The 12,690-nt window shown below is 38.0% G+C and overlaps 1 protein-coding gene across 10 annotated transcripts in view; it reads right to left on the reverse strand.

The window, feature by feature from the left end:
• Window positions 1-12,690, reverse strand: part of EEA1 (early endosome antigen 1) — a 345,249-nt gene that overhangs the window by 280,396 nt on the left and 52,163 nt on the right. The gene's annotated exons all lie outside the window — the stretch shown is intronic.

Genomic DNA, 12,690 nt, shown 5'->3' on the forward strand with positions numbered 1-12,690 from the left:
GACTTGAGAACTAGGACTGCAGAGGGGTAGCTCAGAGGGGGAAGGCTGGCTGGAGAACAAAGGCAGGTAGAATAGAGAGAAAGACCTCTCTATCACCCATCTGAGGAAGAGGGACTGTTCTGTTTTTTAATATAATTTATTTTATTTTTGTTGTCATTGTTGAGAATGTACACAGCAGAACATACACAAATCCAACAATTTCTACACATACAATTCAGTAACATTAATTAAATTCTTCAAGTTGTGCAATGATTCCACCTTTTTTTTCCTGAGTTGTTCCTCCCCCATTAACATAAACTGCTCTCTACATTTCCCACCTCAACTTTCGAGTTGCTGTTGTCAATTTGATTTCATATAGATAATTCTCAAAAGTGCCCAATGCTCAAGGCGGACACTCTATACCAGTTAAGCTAAACTAATGTTTGGTTTGAAGAAGACTTCATGGGATACTTTTAGTTAAAGGTTTAAGGATTATCTCCAGGCAATAGTTTTGGGGGTTCCATCCAGCCTCCACAGCTCCAGAAAGTCTGGATTCCAAGAGAATTTAAAATTCTGCTCTGCATCCCACCATCCCTTTTTGTTTGGGATCCTTCTATAGAATCTTTAACTAAATGTTCAGTCATGGTAGCCAGGCATCATCCAGTTCTTCTGGTCTCATGGCAAAGGAGGCAGTTGTTCACGGAGGCAGTTAGCCACACATTCAATTTCTTCCTTCTATTCCTGACTCTCCTTCTTCCTCTGTTGCTCCAGATGAATAGAGACCACCCCTGAACGGTACTTGCAAACTTTTAAAACCCCAGACACTACTGAACAAACTAGGAGGTACAACAGAAGCACTGAATGCATTATTAGGCCAATTAACTGAGATGTCCCATGAAACCATAACCCTAAATCTCTGAGGAGGAGGATTCTTATGGACTGATGCAACCAATGAACAAACCTCAAGAACTGCTTTGAACTACCCTCTGGAGGCAATGTTTCTGCCCAAACATCAAATAGCAGGGGTTTTTTTAAAAAAAAATTTTTTCCCCAAGTTTTCTCTGCATTAGTTTTCTAGGCTGCATAACAAATTACGTCAAACTTAAAGGCTTCAAACAACGTGTATTTATTATCTCACAATTTCTGTGGTCAGGAGACTGGGCACGGGTTAGCTGGGTCCTCTGGTTAGGGTCTCACCAGGCTGCAACCAAGGGATTCGCTAAAGCTGGTTTCTCATCAGCATCTTGACTGAGGGAGGATCCACTTCCAAACTCCTTTGGTTGTTGGCAAGATTTATTTTCTTGTTGCTGCAGGACTCACAGCAGCGTACTTCTTCAATGTCAGCAACGGAGAGAGAAAGATTAGTCCAAGACTACTAGCAATAAGGGGTCTTATATAATATAAAGTCATCACAGGAGCAACACCTCATTATCTTTGCCATGTTCCATTTGTTAGAAGCAAGTCACAGGTTCTGCTCACATTCAAGTGGAAGGAATCATACAAAGGTGTGAATACCAGGACACAGAAACCTTGGGGGGGCCTCCTTAAACTCTAGTCCATGTCTCACTGCTCTTAGAAATTTAAGGACATGCCTAAGGAGTTACAGAAGCAGTATTTGTACAGGAACTATAAAATGAGGGGAGATATTTTATATTTACATACACACTCACATATCCTACCTAAAAAAAAAATAAAGTTTGGTGTTTTTCTTAGTCATTGATAGCATGAGATTTATAGTCATAGAGATATGGGCTTGAATTCCTACTTCAAACCTTTGTTGTCATTAGCTGACTGCCTAACGGAGACGCCACGCACAACAGAAGAAAACACTGCCCAATCCTGCATCATCCTCATGATTTCTTGTGGAAGGGACCATTGTGATTCATAGCGGTTTCACTGGCTGATTTTTAGAAAGTTAAGGCCTTTCTTCCTAGTCCGTCTTAGTCTGGAAGCTCTGTGAAACCTGTTCAACATCATAGCAACCTGCAATCCTCCACTGATGGATGGTGGCTGGGCAAGGTGCACTGGCTGAGAATCCAGCCCAGGTCTTCCACATGGAAGGCAAGAATTCTACCACTGGACTACCAATGCTGCCACTTTAAAATTTAGTAGTTGCTTAGGCTTACTAAGGTCACATCTGTAAAATGGGAATAATGATACCTACCTTTAGGGTTGTTGTAGAAATGAAATTGGATAAAGTAGGTAAACACACAGCAAAAGATCTGGCATAGATGTGTGCAATATGACCACTACTGCATCCAGGTAAAAGATTTTTAGGTGCTGTTATCACTGACCTCACAGAGTCTTTACAATGTGCTGTAAACACAGACAACTTAATCCCTATAGCTCAGTGCCCTTCTGATGCCTGAGAAGGTTTGGCAACAGCTTGGCTTCATACTTTCTGCAAAGCCATGGGTGCACTCTAACCTCCTGGTGGCTCTGAGGTAAGGTCTGCCAGAAGTCTCCAGCCTACCTTCTCCCACATCTTCATCAATGGTACCAGTAGCAGGGATTCTGCAATGCTGGGCTCAAATCCCTGCAGACCCCTGAACTTCACAACTAGAAGGCCTCAGAAAGGCTGGCCTCACCTCAGATGCCTCAACCCACTCTCAGGCAGGAACTCTGAGTTCAGAGCTAATTGTCTTAGTACAAGCTTCCTATCTGCTAGTCTGGGTTAGGCCTTGGAACCTGGCTCCTGAGATGGGTTGCTGCAAATACTCACTGAACAAATTGCTTTGTCAACACCTACCATGTGTCAAGCAATGGGATAACTCTGGAGACAGAAAAGTGGTTAATACAGAACCCTCCCCTTCAGCAGCCCACAGGCCAGTTAAGAGCAGAGGCAGAATGAACCACAAAGAAAACCAACCCCTGACTTTAGGCAGGGCACCTTGTGACACCTTTCCCAAATCCCTTGTTGTGGTTGCTGTTAGGTGCCATCGAGTCTGTTCTGACTCACAGTGACCCTGTGTACCACCGAATGAAACACTACCTGGTCCTGTACCATCCTTACAATTGTTATGCTTGAGCCCACTGTTGCAGCCACTGTGTCCATCCATCTCGTTGAGGGTCTTCTTTTCCAAATTCCTGAGTCTGTGAATATGGAAACTTTTGGACAGGCTATTCACTTTCTCCTTGCCTTCTCCCACATCTTAGCTCAGCCAAGTCTCGCTCCTTCCTCCAGCATAGTCTCACAATGCTGCTGTGTTTTGGACTTCCACACAGTTTTAGGCCACACCTAACAAGTGATTTTCACGCTGGCTGGCACACCTACTAAAACAATTTCCCAAGTCATGTTTTCCTTTCTCTTCAGAACATGTATGTGGACTTATTTTTCTCATAGATCTGGAGCACTTTTTAACTTAATGGTCCACTCTCTCATTTACCCCAAACTTTTGAGGATTTTCTGCTTAAAAACCACCACTTTCTCAGGGCTCATTACTTTTCCTTTATTTGTATCAATGACACCAGCTGATATTCCTTTTGCAACTTTGTTTTCACAGAAAAATAGTGTTTCCTACTTTAGAGGAGTTGTTCTATAGATGCTGACGAACAGAGACAGCAAAGCCATGTTGAGGTGTATATGCTCTGCTGTCACAAGGCTTCTCCCTGGACTGACAACTGCCTGAACACCAAGCTCTTCACAGCCCAGAAGGTGCAGATCCATGCCTTATCAGTCATTTTACTGTATATAGCCATTTCTGGAGCTTCAACCAACTTGATAGTATTTGTTTCATTCACGTATTACTTCATTCAACACACATTTACTTTGAGGGTCTACTACAGGCACAAGGAGCACTGGTGGCGCAAACAGCTAAATGCTCAACTGCTAACCAAAAGGTTGGCGGCTTGAACCCACCCAGCAGTTCCATGGGAGAAAGATCCAGTGATCTGCTCCTGTAAAGATTACAGAAAACCCTGTGGTACAGTTCTACTGTGTAATTATGAGGCCACTATTAATGGAAAGGAAACCCTGGTGGTGTAGCGGTTAAGAGCTATGGCCACTAACCAAAAGGCTGGAAGTCTGAATCCACCAGGTACTCCTTGGAAACTCTATGGGGCAGTTCTATTCTGTCCCATAGGGTTGCTATGAGTCAGAATCGACTCAACAGCAACAGGTTTGTTTTTTTTTTTTCCGGTATTAGTCGAAGTAGCCTCAGCGGTACCTAACAACAACAACTACATGCAGTATACTTCCCTAGACACTGGGGATTCAAAGATAAGACATGGTCCTTAATAATTTAATGGTGGAGAAAGACCAGGGATCAGAAAATTATAGAATATTGTGAAAGTTCAGTTACAGAGATATACACCAGATATGACAGGAGAGCCATTAGCACTGGTATTTATTAAGGCCATCACCTGCCTTGGGAGGGAGCAGTGTGTCTCCCTGATCACCAACATACAGGCACACAACTTAGAGCTGTGCATGGCTCAACTCTAGGGCACATCCTTCCCCTACAGGCTCTTTAGATTTGTATGGATGTCAGTAAAGTGTCCTGTGGCAGATGTGCCTCTATCCATTTCCACCAAAGTCCCCATTTGGACTAGTAACAGGACTATACATTATATGCTTAGTCATTATATGCATACTATGCTTACTCTTATTTGTATTAATACTGAAAACACATTGCAATTGAGTCAATTCTGACTTTTAGTATCTGTCTTAGTCATCTACTGCTGCTATAAGAGAAATACCACAAGTGGATGGCTTTAACAAAGAGATACTCATTCTCTCATAGTCTAGTAGGCTAGAAGTCCAAATTCAGGGTGACAGTTCCAGGGGAAGGCTTTCTCTCTCTGTTGGCTCTGGAGGAAGTCCTTTTCATAAATCTTCCCCTGGACGAGGAGCTTCTTTGTGCAGGAACCCCAAGTCCAAAGAACACCCTCTGATCCTGGATCTGCTTTCTTGGTGGTATGACGTCCCCTTGTCTCTCTGCTCACTTCTCACTTTTATATCCCAAAAGAAACTGACTCAAGACACAATCTAACCTTGTAGATTGAGTCCTGCCTCATTAACGTAACTACCACCAATCCCACCTCGTTAACATCATAGAGGTAGGATTTACAACACATAATGGTGGACAATCACACAATACTGGAAATCATGGCCTAGCTAAATTGATACACATATTTTTGGGGGACAGAATTCAGTCCATAACAGTATCCTAATATCTAACTCATTGAACAATTTGTTTCAATAATACAGCTTGTCTAACTAAGGCTGTTCCAGCCATGTTGGAACTCCTACATAAACACAAGTCACTATCTTTGACCTCAAAAAGATCTTTAACTAGCGTGTAAATCAATTAGAGAATAATTAAAATATTAACCTGTGTAAGTAACACTGACTCTAATTCAATCTGAGTCATGAAGTCCAAGAGATCAACCTACTGGCTTTGGAATTCTGTTCTTTAATCCTCTGAGTTTCAAGAGGATATACAAATTATGTCTACATATACTTTCTCCCAATTTCTATGGCATAGCCTTTTCCTTTTCCTTTAAAAAACAATGATGCACACATCTAACAAAGTATGATCTTGGTGAACACTTTTCTGATTGTAATGAAAACATATTTGTCCAAAGAAGTAACCATACTGATTCTCCATATAGTTTCATTAAGCTGGATCACTCTATCATCAGGTATAATAGCTGGGCATGAATTTGCTTGAAAGCATTTGAACATTTTTTTTTAAACATGAAAATTAACATCTGTTTTCAAAACAATAGTTTTATCAGTTAAAAATCACATAAGATAAAGATAGGTAGCAAAAATCTTAGAAATAGAAAATTCCTATACATGAAAGCCTCAGCCACTAGAAAGATTAAGTACTACTTTATAGGAAACCCTGGTGGCATAGTGGTTAAGTGCTACAGCTGTGAACCAAAGGGTTGGCAGTTCAAATCTGCCAGGCGCTTCTTGGAAACTCTATGGGGCAGTTCTACTCTGTCCTATAGGGTCGCTATGAGTCGGAATCAACTCGATGGCACTGGGTGGGTCTGGGTTTATAGGTATGGTTTCCTGCAAGTGACATTAATAAACTAACTTTGTATTTCTAACACTGCTTACTGGTTTTACTTTTTACATTCTTAAAGTTACAATTATTTTCATTGATTATATTCTTTGTTACTAATACACCTTATAATACAGAAAAAAATCCACTGTAGTTGAGTCAATTCCAATTCATAGCAACCCTATAGGACAGAGCAGAGCTGCCTTATAGGTTTTCCAAGTAGCAGCTGGTGGATTTGAACTGTCAACCTTTTGGTTAGCAGCCATAGCTCTTAACCTCTGTGCCACCAGAGCTCCATAACATGGAAGAGATGTTAATAAATAAATTTCTTTCTTAATAAACACACCAGCAGTCACCTACATCATGCATTATTACAAATACTGCCTTTGTCTTCAAGGGAGAAAGATGAGAAGGCTACTAGCTTGCTGTGACAGTGACACTATTGCTCAAGATATCTTTTGCTACTCTTCTTCTGAACAGCCAGAGTATGCAGCATATTTTTTTCTTTTTTGTTAAGAATCCTCAGTGGTGCTATATCTTCATCCATTTACAGTGGCTTTGGTTTTGAGTTTGGGAACAGCCTAATAAACAAGGCTGGCGACTGAACTGAATGATCAAACGCTTGAGCTTATTTTATTTTAATAACCAGAAAGTACTGAAACGAATTTTCTTAGGTGCTTTCCAAGCTGTTTTGAAGTTTCAAATAGGTGGTCAGGGGTGGTAGCATGTCTGCGATATGTGCATCACCCAATCTCTGAAGGAGAGCATTCATGTAAATGTACTAAATCTGCTGCAAAGGACCTCTTTAAAGTGATGAAAAGCAAAGATGTCACCTTGAAGACTAAGGTGTGCCTGACCCAAGCCATGGTATTTTCAATCACATCGTATGCATGGGAAACCTGAACAGTGAATAAGGAAGACCAAAAAAGAATTGACACTTTTGAATCGTGGCATTGGCGAGGAATATTGAATATACCATAGACTGCCAAAAGAACAAACAAATCTGTCTTGGAAGAAGTACAACCAGAATGTTCCTTAGAAGCAAGGATGGCGAGACTGTGTCTTACATACTTTGAACATGTTGTCAGGAGGGATCAGTCCTTGGAGAAGGACATCATGCTTGGCAGAGTACAGGGTCAGTGGAAAAGAGGAAGACCCTCAACGAGGTGGATTGACACAGCGGCTGCAACAATGGGCTCAAGCATAACATTGATTGTAAGGATGGCTCAGGACCAGGCAGTGTTTCGTTCTGTTCAGCATGGGGTCGCTATGAGTTGGAATGATCTCGATGGCACCTAACAACCACAACAACAATTCTGGTACACTGAAAAGACTATCTGTCACGTTACTTCTTAGTTACACCTTACACATAGTGTTTCAATATAATATATAGTACAACTATTTGCATGTTTTTTTCACATACTCCAAAGAAGAAAATGATTAACTATTCATGTATTTTTAACTGTGTTCAAGTATCTCCTGTTTTAAACTGATCACGTAACTTTGACATGGATATGGGTGTTGTAATTTCGAATTACTACTACTAAGAGCTTTGACTCTCAGAATCATTTTCTGTTAATAACATTATAGATATTAATAGATACATTAGGAACAATTCAGCTATTTTAAATTATGTTTTAATCATGTAGCACAAATGCCAATTTATCACAAAATAATGTAAATTATCACATTTAAATCCCTACTTGTAAATATCAAAAGATTTTGCACAATGTCTGGCACATAGTATACAAAAATAACAGCTTACATTAAAATGCAAATTATGTGTATATTTTATTGAAACACGATGATTCCACTTGAAAGTTTATAAAACACAGTAAGCCAAATGTAACATCTACCTACTGCCTATCATGCTAGTAAACCCCAACATGCAAAAGAAACTAAATAAGGAAAATGTAAAGGAAATATGCTCAAAAATATCTTGTTATATTTCATAGCTAAATGTCTTTGTATGTTCTTTAGGTGTCAACATTATGACAGCATCATAAGAATATATTAAAAGCATTTAGTATATATATTGTTTGACCTCCACAAAGGAATTCAAGCTTTATGTGAGCAGGCACCCATTTTAATAGCCTATTACTATTAATAAATAATAAATCATCATCTATGGATGGTTCTAATTTACATCATGAATAAAACAAAAATGAGCATGTTATTGAAGTTCTGAAACTTCCTTAAAACACAAATTGCCATATGATAACAGAAGGTACTACATTAAGGGTTAAAAAAAAAAAAAAAATTTTTTTTTTTTTTAAATATTGAAAAGCCTTCCAAAAACACATTACCTCAAATTTAAGCATCACCATTAAAAAGCAGAAAAAAAATAAAATGATGGGTGAAAGGTAGAAGTCAAGACTCACATACACACTAAACACACAATAAAAATGTTCACACATACTACCAAATCTGGTCTCTTATGTTAGCAGAATTTTAAAAGATAAATTCTCTTTTTAATAGCTATAAAACAAAACCAAAAACCGAACCCAGTGCTGTCAAGTCGATTCTGACTCATAGCGACCATACATGGATATAATTGAGCTTACTACATATCTTTACAGCCATTTCAGCTTTTAAAACTGATTCAAATTAATTTAATGGAATATAAATAAAATGTTTTAAAAATCACTTCCATTAAAGGCCACAACAAATATAAGTTGATTAAAGTTTTGATAGTTTTAATACTATAAATTTCTAAAAATACTACTTTTTAACCTTTAAATCTTCAATCTATATAACAGCTAATTATTGATGTTTATAAAGTACTTTTGTAAGCTTTAGAATGAGTTATTTTCCTCTATGCTCTAAAATGTCTAGACAAAAAAATCATAAATGAATTCATAGGTATATATTCAATGACAGTAACGAACACAAAGATAAATTTTAATAATGGACATCAGATTATGTATCTTCAGCTTCAAGGAGAAATTAGTCATTGCATTTTTAGTTTCTTTAATTCCCCTTCAAGTTTTTTTCTCATGCCTACATTTAGGTCGCTATGAGTCGGAATCGACTCGACGGCACTGGGTGCTGGGTTACATTTAGGTTCAGAAAAAGGAGCAATACATGTAATAATTTTTTTCTTGGAAGTTCTAGAAAAGGGCTACAATTCACCAATATGCTCAACTGAGAACAAATATAATTAAATTCTAATAAATTAATAAAATACATACCACATATTCAAAGAGTAAGCAAAAGCTGAAAACAAATGGAATTATAAACAAATAAAAAAGATGAAGTAATTGTTTTTTGTATGGAAATGGATGAGACACAACTCAAAAAAGCTATTTCTCAACACAAATATGACAACATACAATACGGCAAAATAAAAGAAGTAATAACAAGTATTAGATCAACATTAATAGCACAAACTTACTTATAAGGCAACCATGAAATCACCTAAAGTAGGAGACAATATGACAAAGAGAAAGAACACAGGCTTTGGGTAAGACCTGGGTTCAAATCCTAGCTCCTTTATGTTAGGTACTTGACCTTGAAAAAGGTTATTTAACCTCACTGTGCCTTACATTCTGCATATGTAAAACAGACTTAATACTTAACTTACAAGGTTTTAAGAAATAAATGAAACCAGGTATTTGAAGTTTCTAGTATAGTATCCAAAACCTAGTGGAGTTCAGAAATAAGGAGTTTGTTTCCAATGATATTACTTCTCTAAAATTTTTCAAAACAACATAACCAGGGTTTCATTCATCATCCCTACACATCAATAAAGTAGGGAGTAAGTTTTATCCTAGTCTTACTAAAAATATAATGAAATATTAAACCATCTGTTCAATTACTCAGCAAGAGTAAAATCCTTTATTTCTAAATTTATTTCAAAATACCTAAAACTATAAGTATTATAAAAACATGAAAGAAGTGAAGACATAAAAAACAAAATTTGAAGCTATTTTTCTTCTTTCTCAGACACATCTTTTCTAAAGTAAAAAAAAAAAAAATTGTATTCTACAATTAGAAAATACTTTTACCCCAAGTCTTTAATAAACTCTAGTCATAACTTTTTATTTTTACTGACTGCCTCTCATTACATATAAAGACATTTTAAATCTACATGAAAATACTAAATTTTTAAAACCTACCAAATTAAGCTTTGGGGAACAGGTGTCAGTGGACATTCCAGACTAAGAAAGACTAGAAACAGAGACCTGGTGGTCTCCTTCTGGAAAAACTAGCCAGGAAAACCTTATGAGTTAACAGTAGAACGTTGTCTGATACAGTGCCGCAAGATGAGTCTCTCAGGTTGAAGGCACTCAAAATACAACTGGCGAAGAGATGCCTCCTCAAAGTAGAGGCGACTTTAATGACATGGCTGGAGTAAAACTGATGGGACATTCATTTGCTGATGTGACACAACTCAAAATAAGAACAAACAGGTACAAACATACATTCGAATGTATGCAATAGAAGACTTCAGCAGAGTATCAGAATACAATATGCACACACAAAAATCAGTTGGATTCCTCTACACAAACAAAAAGAACATCGAAGAGGATATCACCAAATCAATACCATTTACAGTAGCCCCCAAAAAGATAAAATACTTAGGAATAAATCTGACCAGAGATGTAAAAGACCTATGCAAAGAAAACTACAAGACACTACTGCAAGAAACCAAAAGAGACCTACATAAGTGGAAAAACATACCTTGCTCATGGATAGTAAGACTCAACATTGTAAAAATGTCTATTCTATAAAATTCCAACAACATTTTTTAATGAGGTGGAGAAACAAATGACCAACTTCTTTTGGAAGGAAAGAGGCCCCGGATAAGTAAAGCATTACAGAAAAAGAAGAACAAAGTGGGAGGCCTCACTCTACCTGATTTTAGAACCTATTATGCCACCACAGTAGTCAAAACAGCCCGGTACTGGTACAACAATAGATACACAGACCAATGGAACAGAATTGAGAATCCAGACATAAATCCATCCACATATAAGCAGTTGATATTTGACAAAGGCACAAAGTCATTTAAATGGGGGAAAAGACACTCTTTTTAACAAATGGTGCTGGCATAACCAGGTATCCATCTGCAAAAACATGAAACAAGACCCATACCTCACACCATGCACAAAAATGAACTCAAATGGATCAAACACCTAAATACAAAATCTAAAATGATAAAGATCATGGGAGAAAAAATGGGGACAACATTAGTAGTCCTAACACATGGCATAAACAGTATATAAAACAACACAAACAATGCAGAAGAGAAACTAGATAACTGGGAGCTCCTAAATATCAAATACCTATGCTTATCCAAAGGCTTTACCAAACGAGTAAAAAGATTACCTACAGACCAGGAAAAAGATTTTAGCTATGACATTTCCGATCAGTGCCTGATCTCTAAAATCTACATGATACCGCAAAAACTCAACTGCAAAAAGACAAATAACCCAATTAAAAAATGGGCAAAAGATATGAACAGGCACTTCACTAAAGAAGACATTCAGGTAGCTAAGAGATGCATGAGTAAATGCTCACAATCATTAGTCATTAGAGAAATGCAAATCAAAACTACAATGAGATTTCGTATCACTCCAACAAGACTGGCATTAATGCAAAAAACACAAAGTAATAAATGTTGGAGAGGTTGTGGAGAGACTGGAACACTTCTACACTGCTGATGGGAATGTAAAATGGTACAACCACTTTGGAAATCGATTTGGTGCTTCCTTCAAAAGCTAGAAATAGAACTACCATACAATCTAGCAATCCCACTCCTTGGAATATATCCAAGAGAATAAGAGCCTTTACACAAACAGATATATGCACACCCATGTTTGCTGCAGCACTGTTTACAATACCAAAAGGATAGAAGCAACCAAGGTGCCCATCAACAGATGAATGGATAAATAATGGTATATTCACACAATAGAATACTATGCATTGATAATGAACAATGATGAATCTGTGAATCATTTCATAACATGGAGGAATCTGGAAGGCATTATGCTGAGTAAAATTAGTTAGTTGCAAAAGGACAACTATTGTATGAGACCACTATTATACGAACACAAGAAATAGTTAAAAAAGAGAAGAAAACATTCTTTGATGGTTACTAGAGGGGACAGGGAGGGAGTGGGGGAGTCAATAATTAGATTGCAGACAAGAACTAATTTAGGTGAGGGGAAGGACAACACACAATACAGGAGATGTCAGCACAACTGGACTAAACCAAAAGCAAAGAAGTTTCCTGAATAAACCAAATGTTTTGAAGGCCAGCATAGCAGGGGCGGGGGTGTGGAGACCATGGTTTCAGGGGACATCTAGGTCAATTCGCATAATAAACTCTATTATGAAAACATTCTACATCCAATTTTGGAGGGTGGCGTCTGGGGTCTTAAACTCTAGCAAGCGGCCATCTAAGATGCACCAATTGTTCTCAATCCATATGGAGCAAAGGAGAATGAAGAACACCAAAGACACAAGGTAAATATGAGCTCAAGAGTTAGAATGGGCCACATGAATCAGAAACTACATTAGCATGAGACCAGAAGAACTAGATTGTGCCCAGCTACAATCGATGACTGCCACGACAGGGAGCACAATAGAGAATCCCTGAAAGAGCAGGACAGCAGTGGGATACAGATCTCAAATTCCTGTAAAAAGACCAGACTTAATGGTCTGACTGAGACTGGAGGATCCTGGAGGTCGC

The sequence above is a fragment of the Elephas maximus genome, chromosome 4 (genome assembly GCF_024166365.1).
Source record: "Elephas maximus indicus isolate mEleMax1 chromosome 4, mEleMax1 primary haplotype, whole genome shotgun sequence".
Lineage (NCBI taxonomy): Eukaryota > Metazoa > Chordata > Mammalia > Proboscidea > Elephantidae > Elephas > Elephas maximus.